The sequence below is a fragment of the Athene cunicularia genome (genome assembly GCF_003259725.1).
Source record: "Athene cunicularia isolate RWA chromosome 7 unlocalized genomic scaffold, athCun1 chr7_part1, whole genome shotgun sequence".
Classification (NCBI taxonomy): Eukaryota; Metazoa; Chordata; class Aves; order Strigiformes; family Strigidae; genus Athene; species Athene cunicularia.
Genome location: NW_020799107.1, coordinates 31,583,288 through 31,599,113, shown reverse-complemented (window position 1 = coordinate 31,599,113; position 15,826 = coordinate 31,583,288). Strand labels below are relative to the sequence as shown.

General features: G+C 43.5%; 1 protein-coding gene across 3 annotated transcripts in view; it reads right to left on the bottom strand.

Annotated features, from left to right (window-relative positions):
• Positions 1–15,826, bottom strand: part of LOC113482039 (carnosine N-methyltransferase 2) — a 36,653-nt gene that overhangs the window by 4,060 nt on the left and 16,767 nt on the right. For 2 of the 3 annotated variants that reach the window (XM_026852301.1, XM_026852300.1), the window contains 2 exons: positions 11,799–12,120; positions 8,471–8,633 (listed from right to left, as the gene is read on the bottom strand). The gene's annotated coding sequence lies outside the window, so the exon portion shown is untranslated. Of the gene's footprint in view, positions 1–7,809; positions 8,634–11,798; positions 12,121–15,826 lie in introns of those variants that run through there. The other variant, XM_026852299.1, reaches the window with a different exon arrangement.

Sequence of the window (15,826 nt, the reverse complement as noted above, 5' to 3'; positions counted from 1 at the left end):
TTATACAACAAGAGTGATATAACATTAGCATGATGCAAAACATATAGATTGAAAACTGCCTGGATGAATCACTCAAAATGTAGGTAAAAACTTCAAAATAAAGACTACTATTAATGAGAAAGATGACATTCCTAGCTCAGAAAAAAAAATATATTAGGGACATAGGACAGAAATTAGATGGTCTACCTGGTGAATGGGCTGCCTGATGCCAGGTTGATGGCTCTGAAAATAAGTGATGTGCATTTACTAATACTTCTACAGTGTTACGTTTACAAGGGAGAAATCTGCCATGGGCTGGAGCCACAGAGCAGGCAAAAGCAGGCAGCAGGCAAAGGGTGTCTGAACAGCCTGGTGTTCATACACACAGAGCATTATCTCTGTGCTAAAGGCACAGGTTATTGAGGAAAATGTTCACAACTTTTGAAGTTATAATTTAATCTAAAAAAAAAATTTAAAAAAAAGGAAAAAAGGCTGAAGTCTAAGTAAACAGTTATATTATGCCATCTATAGTGGTTATCTTGCAAATGGGTCTTTGTGTATTCTTGACCAGATACAACTTTAGTGACCACCAAGTAGAAACAAAAAATTTCTGTGTTAAAATGACTCACGTGTTTCAAAGTTCTTTTGGAAATCACACATTCAGATAACAAAGTTTCCATCACTTACTTGCCTAATGTCTCAGTGCACAGAGACATTTTTAGGATTGTAAGTATGAACAAATCATCATCAGGAGTGCACCACATGACGTATTTAGGACCATGAAGATTTGCTGCCACCTCTCCGCCATGGTTCAGACCAAGGCTTGTCCATCCAACACCTCAGTCCCAAAGGCAGGCTCATGCCCTTCTCCTCTGACAAAGCCAGCTCCCCTCCATGGATGACTCCCCACACGGACAATGCTGTTGAGGGTTTCAAGACCTTAAAATATTCCCCTGAGGGGCTGTTCATGTCTCTGTTTCTTCTCCTGTTCCAATATTATGTCAGAAGTACATTTATAAAGAACAAGTGATTATTTAATGGACTAACTAGACGGCCCAATAGATTGTTTAAAAGTGTCATGACAGTCACATGCTTATAATATCTCTTAGCCTTTTAACAAGATTTAAATGAGGCCAAATACAGTCCTGATATGAATAGGACTGGGTGAACATCCCCAGCATGGCCAAGAACCCCAGGCTCCATCACCCACCCATGTCTGGGGATGTGACAGTGACAGGGGTATCAGCCTCTCTGCTGCTGCTACCCTAGATGGACACAGGTGTTCCACAGGTCTCATGGCAGCACCTTGAGAACGTCTCAGCTGTCCCCAGGCACCTTAACAGCCCATGACATGTGCGAGGCCACCTCGCAGCCTCCCTCCCTTGCAGGCACAGCTGATGGCTCAGTTACTTGCCCCTCATGGAGCTGCTGTAGCTCAAAAGCACAGTTCATGGTCGTTTCATCAAAATAAAAGAACAGGGCCTAATAAAACCTGTTCTTTGCAATGTTTTGCTGTTCTCTGCAGGTGGAAAGTGATGTTGCCCATCAGCAGGGCAATGCTGACCTCTGCTGCCTGAAACCAAAATTATTAAAAATTACCTGCAACAGCACCAGCTTGGACAGGTGGCTTTTACAGAGTGGTTGTAACACTGCCCAGGTGTAATATGATTTCCCTGTCACCCAATCTAGGTGAGCACAGGGTTATAACTTCAGACCCGCAAGCCAGATCTTGAGGAGATGTTATAAAATCCAACCGGGTGATGAGTTGGGGCCAAACCTTTTCCAGATGACGATGCTGGGGTCTTGATTGCCTCCTGTGGCAGGGAAAGCTGCGGTCGGTGTCCCCAGGCCTGGAGCTGGTGCTGATGTGCCCACCCCATCCAGCTCGGTGGGTCTTACAGGCACCCCTGTGAGTGGGCATGCCACCAGCCATTAGCTTGGCTGCTTCCATCAACTCTGCTGGTGAAGAGAGGGTGCCACAGAGCCACAAGTGGTGTTTCAGGGCCTCAGGCAGAAATATGGATTTTCATATTTAGAAAGGATTGGCTTGCAAAAACATAATTCTAGAAATACAGGTTATACCTGTTAAGTATACCTGGGGTCCAGCAATGAATAGCGCTGTAAGGAGCACCAGACCCAGAGGCATTTTTTAGGATCTTCCTCAAGGTTCAGTCACACTGCTTAATATTTTCATTAATGATCTTGGCAGAAAATGAAGAATGTGGTGATAAAAATGTGCGGATGCCACAAACCCAGGGAACACCTTTGTTTATGGAGGAGGATTGGGATGTAACACTGAGAGGAGTGGACACCTCTGAGAGCTGAAAATACAGTTTGGGATGGTACAAAGTGACAAGCAAGGGACTGCTCTGCTACAGCATGAGCTGGGTCTGTGGTGCCACAGGTGAAAAAGGCAAGTGCAATCCTAAGATATATTGGTTGGTAGATGTGCTTCCCACGGAGACAGGGAAGCAATGTAGTCATTTCAGAGTTATTTGAGAGTTACAGCTGAACTGATCTGCGTTACAGAAGAGCTTTGCCACAGAAGCTGAGGCACCTGTGAGCCTCCCCGGGCAGGCTGGGTTTGCTGCCCCAAGTACTGTGTGAGTGTGCAGGGCCACATCACCTCCAGAAACTGTTCCTGAAGCAGTTCCAGGAGTTTTCCCCACTCAAGTTATTCCCACTGCAGTCCTGCAGGTCTCCCCAGAGCTCATTACGATGGATGCAGTGTACAGGCTTGAGTCCATTATATCTATGCTGCTCCCTGTACTCTGCTGGTTTTACACAATCTGCTGAATGTGCAGTGCCCAGCCTGACTGCAAGTGCTTTTGTAAGGACTCAGGGGCAAAAAGTTAATGGAAGCAGCTCATTCCTGCTATCCTTGCAGGGAAAATTAAGAGCATCTCTGTGGCTTCCCAGGCACTCATGGACCTGGAGATCCATCCTGCATCCCTTGGATACAGACACTTTTGCTGGTTAGAGAAAAAAAGGGAGTAAGATGAGGTAGATGTTTCTGGATTCAAATCCACCAAATTTGGCAACTCTTGGAGGAGGAATAGAGAAGCAAATGTTTCAGGGGTGGTAAAATTGAAGCAATTGGATTACAAACCGATTGCAATCCTGCTGATCTCTCTTCTGCATCCGCCACATGCTGATTACAGCTGCAATGAGAAGCACTGAGGGCTTTTTGCTAGAAAAACTCTTTGCATTCACATACAATACAGAAAAATTTCAACTTGCTACTGGCTGATGTACAGTTGATACAGAAGAGGCACGTGTCATTCCTGAGCAGGCAGCAATGTAAAGGGAAAGCTCATGTGTTAATGCAACACCAATGGTTTTGCCACTGGTTGTGTCTTCTGGTATCTGCATAAGGTGTTTTATTACTGCTGCTAATGTGCAGCTGGCAAACGGAGACACAGAGGATTCAGTGACCAACTAATATATGGAAAAAGAAGAGTCAGGAGCTCATCAAATAGTTGCTGCCTTCTCGGCACACAAACAAACTCAACAGCACTCCACTCCAAACAAGTTCTGGCTGAAGGATATGCCACGTAACCCTCTGCTGCTCCTAATCAGAGAGAGAATTATGTGTGTTTGTGGTCAAGGTGGTCTATCCTGGGACGTATATTTCTTAGTCATTGTCACATGGGTTAATTTATCTTTAGTAATTAATTTCTGTGCCTTGGAGCAGTGAAGCGCAAATAAGCATTTAACATTGATCTATTGCAGCACTTCCCTGGGTAAATAGATGGCTCTGGTGTTGGATGATGCTGATGCATCAGTGTCTTCTATGATCAGAGGAATCACTGAAGCATCAGCTCAGCCACAAGCCAAAAAGCATGTCTAAGCTTTTAAAACCAAAATCAGGGAACACATCTTCTCCAACCTGCTCATGCTCTGGAAGACAACAGCAGCATTTCCCCCCTACCGCTCTGAGGCACAAACTCAAAGTGCTGCCAAGGTGGGGATCATATCAGAGAGAAACACAGAAGCTTGAAGACTAGGGCCAGCAAAAATGTCCTTTGTTTCTCTGAACTTCATAATTGCTTGTGTTCAGGTTTTACAGCCACTATGCAACCTGTATGTCCAGTTCAGGACCATAGGCTGCTCCAATTAACCTGTTGCCAGTTTTCAGGCAATTACACATGATTATATATGCTTTCTTTTTAGATGCAAGAATATAACGTCACAAGTCTAGAAAGAAGGATCTGAAATAAATCTGTCAAGTCAGGAGTACAACGATGGCACCGCAGACTGAAAAAAGTGATGCAGGAACACAGGGCCCTGATAGCCTGACCTCAGCTGTGGGGCTGCCTTTGGTGCAAAAGCAGAAGGAAACTTTAAGTGAAGTTGAAATGAAAAAGAGAGTGTAATGCACCACGGGGTCCTCAGACATGGCACAGGTCATGTTGGATGAGCTCTTCTTTGGGAAGATTATTTACCTATTTACTTACTAACACTGAAAAAATCCTACGGTTCTAATCTTTTCTGTCTTTAAATAAGGATGGCGTAAGGTGCCACATGGGGCATAATTATTTCAACAGCAGCAGCAATGGCTCTTTAAAGGAGTGCCCACTTTAACCCGAGCTCATCGATGGGACCGCCAGGGAAAGACAAACATATGCTAGTTTAGTCCCAGTATACAGGACAGATGCAGCTATACAGTGTCTGTCAAAAATGAGCAAAGGAAATAATTTTCATTATAAGGAAAAGACATTCACTGAAAAGAATGGGTATAATAGTAGCTAACCTACACGGAACAGAAGCATATATAGTAATTAAAAAAAGCATTATTATTAGACCAATGACCTCAAGTGTATGTATACCAATGCACAAGCCTGGGGAACAAACAGGAGGAACTAGAGCTCTGTGCCCGGTCAGAAAGTTATGATATCATAGGAATAACTGAAACATGGCACGACAAATCACATGACTAGCGAATCATGATGAGTGGCTATAAGCTGTTCTGTAAAGCCAGGCAGGGAAGAGGTGGAGGAGCTGTGCTCTATGTTAAGGAGAATCTTGACTGTATAGAAGTCAGCTATGGTGATTGTGGAAGCCTTACAGAATACCTCTAGGTCAAGATCAGAGAGGTCATCTCCAAGGGGTATCTTACACTAGACATCTGCTACTGACCTCCAAACAAAGATGATAAGGCCAATTTAGGTCACTTAAGCAAGCTTCAGGACAACAGAACCTTGTTCTTATGGGCAACTTCAACTACCCAGATATTTGTTGGAAGAACAATACAGAAGCTCACACATTATCCATCAAGTTCCTGGAATGCATAGAGGACTGCTTCATCATACAAATGTTAGATGTGCCAACCAGAAATGAAGCACTGTTGGACTTACTACACAAACCAAGAAAACCTGCTTTGTAATATCTCGGTTAGCAATAGCCTTGGCTGCGGCAATGGCAATATTATGAGTTTGGCATCCTGATGAGAATTCTGGTGGTTAGTACTAACACAAAGGTTTTAGATTTGAGAAGAGTAAACTTCAGCTAGCTTAGAGCTCAGCTGGGAGGGATTCCATGGGAAGCTTTCCCTGAAGGATAAAGGAGCCAACAAGATCTGTGAGTTTTTCAGAAATGCTCTCCTGGAAGCACAAAAAGAGTTCATCCCCTTTAAAGGTAAGGGAAGTAGGTGGAGCAAGAAACCCCCCTGGATTAACTGAGCTTCTGAGTCTGCTCAAAACCAAAAGAGAACCGTACTAGAGATGGAAAAGTAGACAAATACCCATTGAGAACTACAAAGACATTGCCAGGGCATGCAGTTAGAAAAGCAGAAGCCCAGCTCAAATTGAAATTGGCCAGAGATGTCAAAAACTACAAGAAAAGGTTCTTCAAGCACATAAACAACAAGCAGAAACAGAAGGAAAATACTGGCCCAGTATTTACTGGTGAATTAGTCACCAAAACCACCAAAAAGTCAGAGGTTCTCAACATTTTCTTCACCTTTGTCTTTACCAGCACTGTTGTGTCCCAGGCCTTGGGAACAAAAATCCAGGTCGGCAGAAACACAGACCCACCATCAGTGAAGGAAGAGTTGGAATGTGAACTGTTACAGGAGCTTGATCCCTACAAATCGATGGGCCCTGATGTTATCCAACCAAGGGTGGTAAGAGAGCTGGCTGACACCATTACAAGGCCATGCTCCATAATCTTTGAGAAGTTGTGGAAATCAGGGGACACCCCAGAAGACTGGAAGAAGGCTAATGTCACCCCTATTTACAAGAAGGGCTTAATGGAGGTACCAGGAAATTATAAATTTTACTTAATTCACTGGGAAAGTCATACAAGGAATCCTCCTGAGGCCTACCACAAGTCAAATGAAACACATGATTGGGAAAAGTCATCATGGATTCACCAAGTGCAAATCACGCTTACAAATCTGACACTTTCTATGACAAAGTAACCTGCTCAGTTGATGTGGGACGAGCAGGGGACATTGCCTGGATTTCACCAAGGCTTTCAATATGGTTCCCCACAGTCTCCTCATAGAGAAGCTGATGTGTTACAGTCTAGACAAGGGGTCTGTGTGGTGGGTGGGGAGCTGGTGGACTGACCACACCCAGAGGGTGGTGGGAAATAGTGGGAAATAGCTCCTTTTCCAACCTGTCACACGTGGGGTCCCCAATGTAGTTTAATCTCTTCATAAGTGACCTGGATGATGGTATCACGTGTACCTTGATGAAGTTTGCTGATGATACCAAACTGGGTGGGGAGGTGGACGCTGCGGAAGGCAGAGGCACCCTGCAGGGACACCCGGATAGGCTGGAAGAGGGGGATAACAAGAACCTTATGAAGTTCAACAAGGATGTGTGTAAAGTTTTGCACCTGGGAATACATAATCCAGGAACGGAGCACAGGCTGGGATCTACCTAGCTGGGGAGCAGCTTTGTGAGAGGACCTGGGGACAACAAGCTCAATATGAGAGAACAATGTGCTGCTGCAGCAATGAAAGCCAACGGGGTGCTGGGCTGCATCAGCAAGGGCATCCCCAGCAGAGAGAAAGAAGTCATTGTCCTAGTCTACTCAGCCCTTGTCAGGCACCACCTGGAATCCTGTGTTCAGTTTTGGTCCCGCTATACAAAAAAGATGTGGATGGGCTGGAGAGGGCCCAGAGAAGGGCCACAAAGATGATCAAGGGACTGGGCAGCCATGGGAGGAAAGGCTGAGAGAACTGGGTTTGAGAGGAGACGGCTTGGGGAGACCTTATCACCGTGTTCCAGTATTTAAAGGGTGGGTACAAAGAAGATGGAGACTCCCTTTGTACAGGGAGTCATGTGGAAAAGACAAGGGGTAATGGGTACAGGTTACTCCTGGGGAGATTCCAATTGGACAAAAGAGGGAAATTTTCCACAATGAGAACAATCAGCCACTGGGATAATCTCCCCAGGGAAGTGGTGGATTCCCCAACACCAGACACTTCTAAGATTCATCTGGACAAGCTGCTGGGTCATCTCATTTAAGCTGTGCTTTTGCCAAGAAAGGTTGGACCAGATGATCCTTGAGGTCCCTTCCAACCTGGTGTTCTACGATTCTATGATTATTATACACAAGGTAGTGTGGACTATAAAACACCCATTAATCTAGAAATAAATTATAGACACTAAAATCTGTTAGAGCTGGGATAGTTTTTCACTTAATTAAATGTGTTGTTATTATTTTGTAGGAAAGTGATTTATTCTGTGATACCTAATTATTTCTTTGAAAAAGTTGTATGTTCATCTTTATAACTGTGAAATTAAAAACAGACCATAAAGTCTCACTTTGATTGAGATACTCTTCCAGAATATGAAAATAAATATTAATTCAGTGCCTATTACCTGGATACACTAGCCTGGATACACTGGCTCTTCTGCAACCATATTTAATAAAGTGCACTTTAAAAACCTATTCCTTCTTGCCACAGGGACTAAGAAGCATTAGATGCTTGTAGTGCTCAAAAATTATCCCAGTTCTCCATTTGAGGTATAAAACTGGGCTGCACAAATTCAAAGTGGCTAATTTTATCATGACCCCAAAAATGTGTAGCAGTTGGAAAATTATTTCTACACAGCTATTAGGTCCATTGCCCTCATTCAATATCTTTTCTTTTGCTGGTTAGATTGGAGATGGAGAGGACTTAAAATTGCTATTTATGATCCTGTCACTGAATCATTTTATAGCAGTGGGTAAGTTGCAGTAGTCAACATTCAAAATTTGGGTATTTCAGTTTATCAACTTAAGTCCTAATTTTCAGGCACGTTTTCGTTTTTCAAGGCTGCAAAAATGCTCACCAGCATCTGTGAAAATCAGATCACTAGAATGAGTTCCTAAAATAGAAGTAAGTACTAGACAGCTAATTTCAGGTGCCCTCATTTGGAGATGGTCTCACACTTTCAGCTATGTAGAACCAGTTCTAATTGCAGTTTAACAGGAGCTCCTGATTTTATGAAAGAACTGACACATCATAAATATATGGTTTAAAAAACCTTCTTACCAATTTTTCTGATGTTTTTCTTCCCCCGGATTTGTTTTAGTCTGGCACCTCCTGCTTCATTTGAACTTTCACATTTTTTTTCCCCTCTCTGGCACTTTCCCTCTTGAGATCTCCAAAGCACAAGGAAAAGAAGTGAAAAACTGTCACGGTTGGACTTCCAAGCCTGTGTGGTATAAAGAGAGTCACAATTAGGCAAAACCAATTGAGGGTCTGGTGAATTGATGAATAAAACATGCTTTGATCAAAGAATCTACCTAAGTGCAAAGTATCATTATAATGTAGCTTGGGTGGAAAAACGTTTCTTTCCTCAGACAAAATTTCTCAGAGCCAGAAAAGCACTTTCAGACTACTATTACTGAAATAACCATCAAGGCATTCAGCAAAGTAGTTATCCACCTCAAAAATACAGGTTATCAAATAAAACTCCATTTCCAAGTATTTCAAACATGGAATTTTCTCAACTGCAAATTCAAAGAGAAGCAGATGCCTAGGAACCTTATTATCATTCGAGGAGTTATTAAAGAATAGAAATCATAAAGAGAGAGTATGATAGCAGATCAGGTTGAAAAGTACAAACCACTTTTTTTATTTCTTGACAAGTCAGGTATCAAAATAAATTAACTTCAGGCACATTCACATCAGTTTTCATCAGCTTTCTCATAAGACTTTTATTGGCGCAAATGATCACAGGAAGCAAACTTCACGCTGAAAGTGCTCTACCCACCTCTGAAGGGTAAGTTCATTAGGAAGGATTAATTGTAGGAAGGCATTATCTCATTTGAGAGGTCTTTTTCATGTCAGCACTTAATAATGTTCACTCTATTCGAGCTAACTCGGGAGTGCAACTTTCCACTGTCGTTCTGAATAGGCAAAACACCAGTCTCTCGTGTCAACTATTTTTATTTCCATTGTAACGAAACAACCACCCTTTACTCAGTGATCAAGGAAGATAGATGCCACAGTAAAGGACAGAAAATGAGGTACCGGAGGTTCAAAGGACACATTATATCTGCTGATGTGACCTCCTTTTGCTCAGTGAACTTACCGACGAGCATCTGGACTCAGACGTAGAGGGTAGACTACAGCCTTGTGCAATGCTTTGTGCCAGAGCCCTGCAGTAGCTGAGACCAACTTCTGCCGTTAACAAAGAGCTTTAGTCACTTTTTGGGCATTGTGAAGGCCCTGTGCAGATTCATCACTGAATAACAGCCTGCAGGAGAGATGCATTAAATCACATTTTTTTTATAAGCATCTAAAAGCATTGCCTCCTGTTGAAGTCATCTGAGCATCTCTACTTAGGTCTGAGCAGATTTAACACATTTGTAGTTGTTGTTAAAGGAGAAAGAAAAGAAAGCTTCCAACTCTTTAAAAAATGAAGGGTTTGATGCCAGTGCTGTATTTCTGCTTGTTCTGCAGCTGGTCCTATGAAATTTGCTGAGGGTTGGGTCTTAACGTTTTTTGAACAAATGCCATTGCAAAACGCTTGTTTTGTATTTGGCCAAGAATTTGAAGCAGGATGGTTCTCCTGTACTGTGATGGCAGCATCAGCTAAGGTTTTGTAGATACTGTTATTTCCTTCTATTTTGGATAAAATTTAACCGACATGCGAAATACTTTCGGAAGAAAAATACAATAAAGAGCTCAGGATTTTCTATTACAAGAGAAACCTGCCACCTCTGAGACTTTCTGATTGTTCCTATTCTAAATCTTGATGTACTGTGTTTATGAACTTCCCCAGTTTGTTATTTCTCCAGCTGAAAGGGGGCTGCAGGGCTGGCGTCCGTGCGGAGGTGCAGGAGCTCCCCCGTGTCGGTGGAGCCAAGGCCAGGCGGCTCCGAGAGGGACCCGCCGCTGGCCAAGGCCGAGCCCATCAGCCACGGCGGTAGCGCCTCTGGGAGAACGTGTCCGAGAGGGGGAAAAGCTGCTGCACAGCAGCCCCTGCAGCTGGAGAGAGGAGCGAGAGCCTGAGAGAGCAGCAGCTGTGCGGAGCCCGGGGCAGCGGGGCAGAGGGGCAGGAGGGGCTCCAGGCCCGGAGCAGAGGTTCCCCCGCAGCCCCTGGGGCAGCCCCTGGGGAGGCAGCTGTGCCCTGCGCCCAGGGAGGCCCCGGGGGAGCAGAGACCCCCCTGCAGCCCGGGGGGACCCCACGGCGGAGCAGGGGGATGTGCCCCGAGGAGGCGGTGACCCCGTGGGCAGAGGGTGAGGAGTCCTCCCCTGAGGAGGGAGGAGCGGCAGCGACAGCGGGTGAGGGACTGAGCACAGCCCCCATGTTGTGGGCAGGTATTTGAGAAGAATCCCCAGGGAAATCCATGTGGAAATCCTCTTTCACAGGCGCACCCTGGCATGAAAGAGGGCTGAAACAAATGTTGGGGGGGAAATAGGAAGGAATTCTGAAAGCACACAAATAGAAAAGCTTACAAGATCAAGCTGTTTCCTTCCACCGCTGAACCCAGCTGGGTCATGGGAGGCCCAACAGGAGCGATGGGGACTTGCACAGGTGAGAGGTTTCTTGCTGGTTCAGCGCACTGACAACATTTCAGCGGAAGAAAAGCCATTTCTTTCCAAAGTGCAAAAATGTGAGCGAGAGAAAAACCTTTCATCTGTTCTGCATTCAATCCCAGTCCACACACGCTGCAAGTGCTTGAATTGCAATTAATAATGTCAGATCCTTTTACACTTTTAGAGAAGTTATTTATTATTACTATTGTATTGGCATGACACCACCTCAGTAATAAAGCCTCTCACTTACAGTGATGGATCTAGCCTCATGACCTTCCTGCAAGGAAAGGAAGATTTTAAAGATGGAAAACTGGGGCCCAGCAAGATGAAGTGATTATGGCCAGACTGAGGAAGCCTGTGGCAGGGCCCTGTGCAAAATGCAGCTCTCCTGGGAACAGGGACAGCCCTTTATTACAAAAACCAACTTCCCTTTGCATGCTCACATTTAAATGTTTCTCTGTTGAATAGCCAAGCAAGAAGTTTTTAATACCAGATACTCTCTGTGATTTCTAGCCCGATTTTGGAAGCAGAAGATGACAGACTATTTTGCAGTCGGCATGTACATGAATGTTAATGGCAGATTGGGGAGCAGAGTGTCACAACAGGAGTCACAGCCAGCCCTGACAAACCTGGCGTATGGGCTTTTGAAGGAGGCACGGATCACCTAGCACAGAAGCAAAGTCCTGCCCAAACTCAGCCCACCAAAGAGTGGCATCCTGCACCACAATGCTAGTGCTCTGCCTTCAGAGCAACTTAAATTTAATAATAAAATTACGATACCCACTGGAAAAAAATTCTATAAGCAGCCACTGACAGCCAACAGCCAACCCACCAGTTCTGCTTTGCCAACTGTTAACTGTCAGCTGGAAACATACTTGGTGTCACCATGATGAGCTCATATGTTTCTCCCCAGGGAACTGAAGCGTGTGATGGAAAAAAATTTTCCTCCATCTCTTCCCCTTGTAACGTTAGGGAGCCTCTCCTAGCCAGCTCCCGGTGCCCACCTCTTGTCTTCCAGGCCATTGGCACTGGGGCTTGTAAGGGTTGTTTGTCCTCCTTGCTGGTTTCCTTCTTCACCCTGCTTTTACTCCTTCATGAGACCAAGAAGGTGGTGACTCTATGGTGAAGCAGGTGCCGTCCAGTCCGTAGCAGCCCTGAAATGAAGAGCAGAGCTGAGCTGTCACGTTTGTGGAGGCCAGATGGTACTCACATTAGAGGAATTTTTTTTTTTAAAAGAGATGCCTTTCACCAAGATAAAAAACAACTCTGGAGAGGCACTTGAAATGGATTTATTTGTTGTCTATCTTTGCAAAACATGTGGAAAAAAATTAGGCAAATTAATGTTGAAAGGCAAGGAGGAGGTATGATTGCCCAGATGCAGCCTTCAGTGCAGGAAATTCTCAACCAAAAGGCAGGGGAAGAAAAAGAAAGATGTCGTAAAAATGTAACTACTTTCTCTATTTCCTACTTTCCTTCCCTCCCTAGACAGGACGGGATTCTGGTCACAGTGGAGTTTTTATTTGAGTCTAAGTGAAATCTCATATATTCTTATAGTTTTCAGGGACCATTGTGACACATAAATAAATAAGATCCCAGTACCAGTAGAAATGCTAATTATGTTCAAAAGCAATTTGTGGCTGAGTGATGGAATTGAAAGTTTTCACAAGAGAGAATTTGGGGACTGTATTTGCTGGGTGTGAGCTATGTGTACACAGACCTGAAATACAGCTCTCCCATACAGAAGAGAAAGCAAGAAATTTATTTTCCCATTATACCTCTACCTGGCTTTGTACTATAGGTTATATTAATGTCCTTCGTTTAAAATTTCAAAAGCATCAGAAATTTTATTAAACATTAAACAATGGTTCAGGTATAATTTATACAAAGTGCAGTGAAGGTACGCTCTGGGAGTGCTTGTTTTTTAAGGCGTTTGTAATTGGGTGAGATGCTCCTTGTAAAACACCCAGGCAAGCACCTGTCATTTGTTTTGTGTCACATTAGGCTCTGAAGCAAAAAATCTGCATTAACATTTGGCAGGAAATGCAAGTGAGTCACTATTGGAGGTTGACCACAACCCCAAATCCCCTAAGCACAGGAGGAAGAGTTTTCCTTAATTTGGCTGCCTTGAGATAAGGCCATGGAGAGCAGGGGGCTCTGTTGGAGAAGGGAGCTGGGAAGGGTGAGACTTTGGAGGCAAGAGGAAACAACTAAATAAATTCAGGAAGGACATAGGCTGAAATTTGTACTTGTGGCATTGTTATTTTTAAGCATGTATAAAAACAAATCCCAGCATGAGGGGTTAAATTTGGGTGAATAATTTTTAGACTGAAAGGTATTCACAGTTGAGTTGTTTGTTTATCCAGCCTTAATTACTTTTGCTTTGCATTGGATCATATGAGTCATGGGGATTTCTTTGCATCCCAAAGTAGATAACCAATATGTAAAATTGGAGAATAACTTGCTGATAGTAAATAGTGGAGAATGTCTGTGAGTTAAATGTATTAAATCTGTAGAACTTCATCCAAGTTTCCTCAAATATCAGTCGCTTTTCCCAAATAACAAATTACATGATTAGCACAAGCATGACAAACCAAAGTCAACATTTAGCGACATGAAAACATCTGCAAATCAAGAGGTGGTGAACTGTTTGCTCAGCACTGAAAGTATATTAGCATTTCTTCCAGATATAATAAAATCAGAACATTCACCCTCTGGATGATCATTTAGATACCTTATAAAAGTGAAACCAGTTTGAGTTGGAAAAGCATTGCAAACTGTTTATAAGAGCAAGGGGTTCATTCTTGTTATAGTGAAGTCAATGGCAAAGGGCCCATAGACTTAAATCCTAAAGAAAACAACCCCTGGAGCAATGAGCTGTAGTCTTCCTGAATCCATAATATCATCTGTTGACAGATACATACAGAGTGATTAATAGGATGCTAAAAAATGTTAACAAAGCAATAGGGAGTTAGAGACTGCTCTGAAAATTTCTTTATCACATTTCTAAATTCACCAGAGGTACCATCATTTCAATGTATGACAAAACATATGTTTTCTCTACAAACTTGCTGGCAGGTCTAACTGAAAATGTCATCAGAATATTGGGAAGTCACTAGTGGAAATGAAACTCCTGTTCTTCTCTTCCCTGTTCCTTCTTGGAGATGAGAAGAAAAGCCCCGCTGGGATCTGGCCACCTTGCACGTTCTACAAACTCTCTTCAGACCCAAGATCTTTCCAGCTGTAGCTTGTACTCCAAACATTTATCTTAGGGGGATATTTTTTTTCTTTTAACAAGAAATTAAAGGAGAATGGGGGATTAACAACACATTTCCTGAATTCTGTAACAGCTGCTTTAGCTAAAACCAGCAGCCTTAAATAACATGGTGCAAGAGGGCTGGCCTACAATCCCCTCTGTGTGTCTAGGCTGCAGCCTCGGCTCCCATACCAGGCTGACCACATGAGCATATTTGTACTAGAGGGATAAGCTGTCAATTTATTTCTTTTCCCATTTTAGGACTGACTGCAAGGAACTTTTGCATTGGTAAGGGTGCTCTTTAAGACAGGAAGAAACCAGTGGCAGAAGGAGATCTTTGCTTTGTGATTTCTGAAGGGCATCTGAATTTTAGCATTTCCCAGCAGAACTGGGCTGGCTGACAAATGTAGCAGAAGCACAGAGAACCAGTGTTATTAAGGGTGTCTGTGAGTCTGGGTGACTGCCCCTGGGTAAGAAAGAGCCAGAAGGAACCTCCTCCAGATGTCTGTCTGTCCCCAGCCAGCCTGGAGCTACTCTGCTGGGACAGGACAAAGCACTCACGGCACTGCCAGCTTGTTTACTAGTACCATCATCCCACTGTGTCCATACCAAAATAAGGAGATTTCCAGGCTTTTGCTGTCTGGTGTCCCAGCAGATTGGCATGCAGCAGAGTGACCATGCACTGGTCCATAAATGTCTTTGGAGACCTAACCAGGACTCTCACCATCTAGCAAGATTTAAGTTTCTGTTGATATTTAAGTACTGGAGTTGAGTGACTCCAAGGAGAGGTGGTTAATAAAGATATTTTACACTTGGTTTAGATATTTCTTCTCAGTCTGGAGACTCTCACCTTCAAAAAATAGTGTACTTTAAAAAGTAAGGTGATGAAAAACACCTTCTTAGAGTCATGACCTGAGCCAGAAGTTTATTATTCCCATGAAGGCCTTTGTAAACTCCAGGAACATTAATATGATCCTACCACCAGTACATCGAGGTACAACCAGCAGCTTCAGGGAGATTTATCTGTCCTTTTCTGCCTTCTCTGCTGGATACAGAACATGTGGAGTTGGTTCATGTTCTGGGTCATCAAGACTAACTCCATCAAAAGATAAAAGACACTGCATGTTGAGCTTGCAGTTACTCCTGTCCTTCACATCATAAAGGTCTTTGAGAACAGTCAGTCCCTCAGGAAACACAAATTCTGTGCCTAGCAAGATCTGACAATATTTCCAAGGAAGCAGTTCTCAATCACACGTGGTTTCAGGGCAGCTGGAAAACTATTTTCTAGGCATAAGCATGACATGATTTTTCTTTGCATTTTCTAAGTACAATCTTGTGGCCACCTCTCTGACACATCTAGATCCTGCCTCAAGTTTCTTCACCCAAGGGACCTCAAGAACTAGCATCCCAAATCTGAAGACTGCAGGGCAAACCTTGGTGTCTCCATGAAAACTATTAATACAGACAGTCTACAGCTCATGACTATTGGAGATCTCACTTTAGAGCCATGCATTTTTTTTGATGTATTTATTTATGAAGAATGCATGGGGTTCCCAAAGATTTTTTTATATCTTTGATATAAGCCTCAAAACATTGAAGGGGGGGGG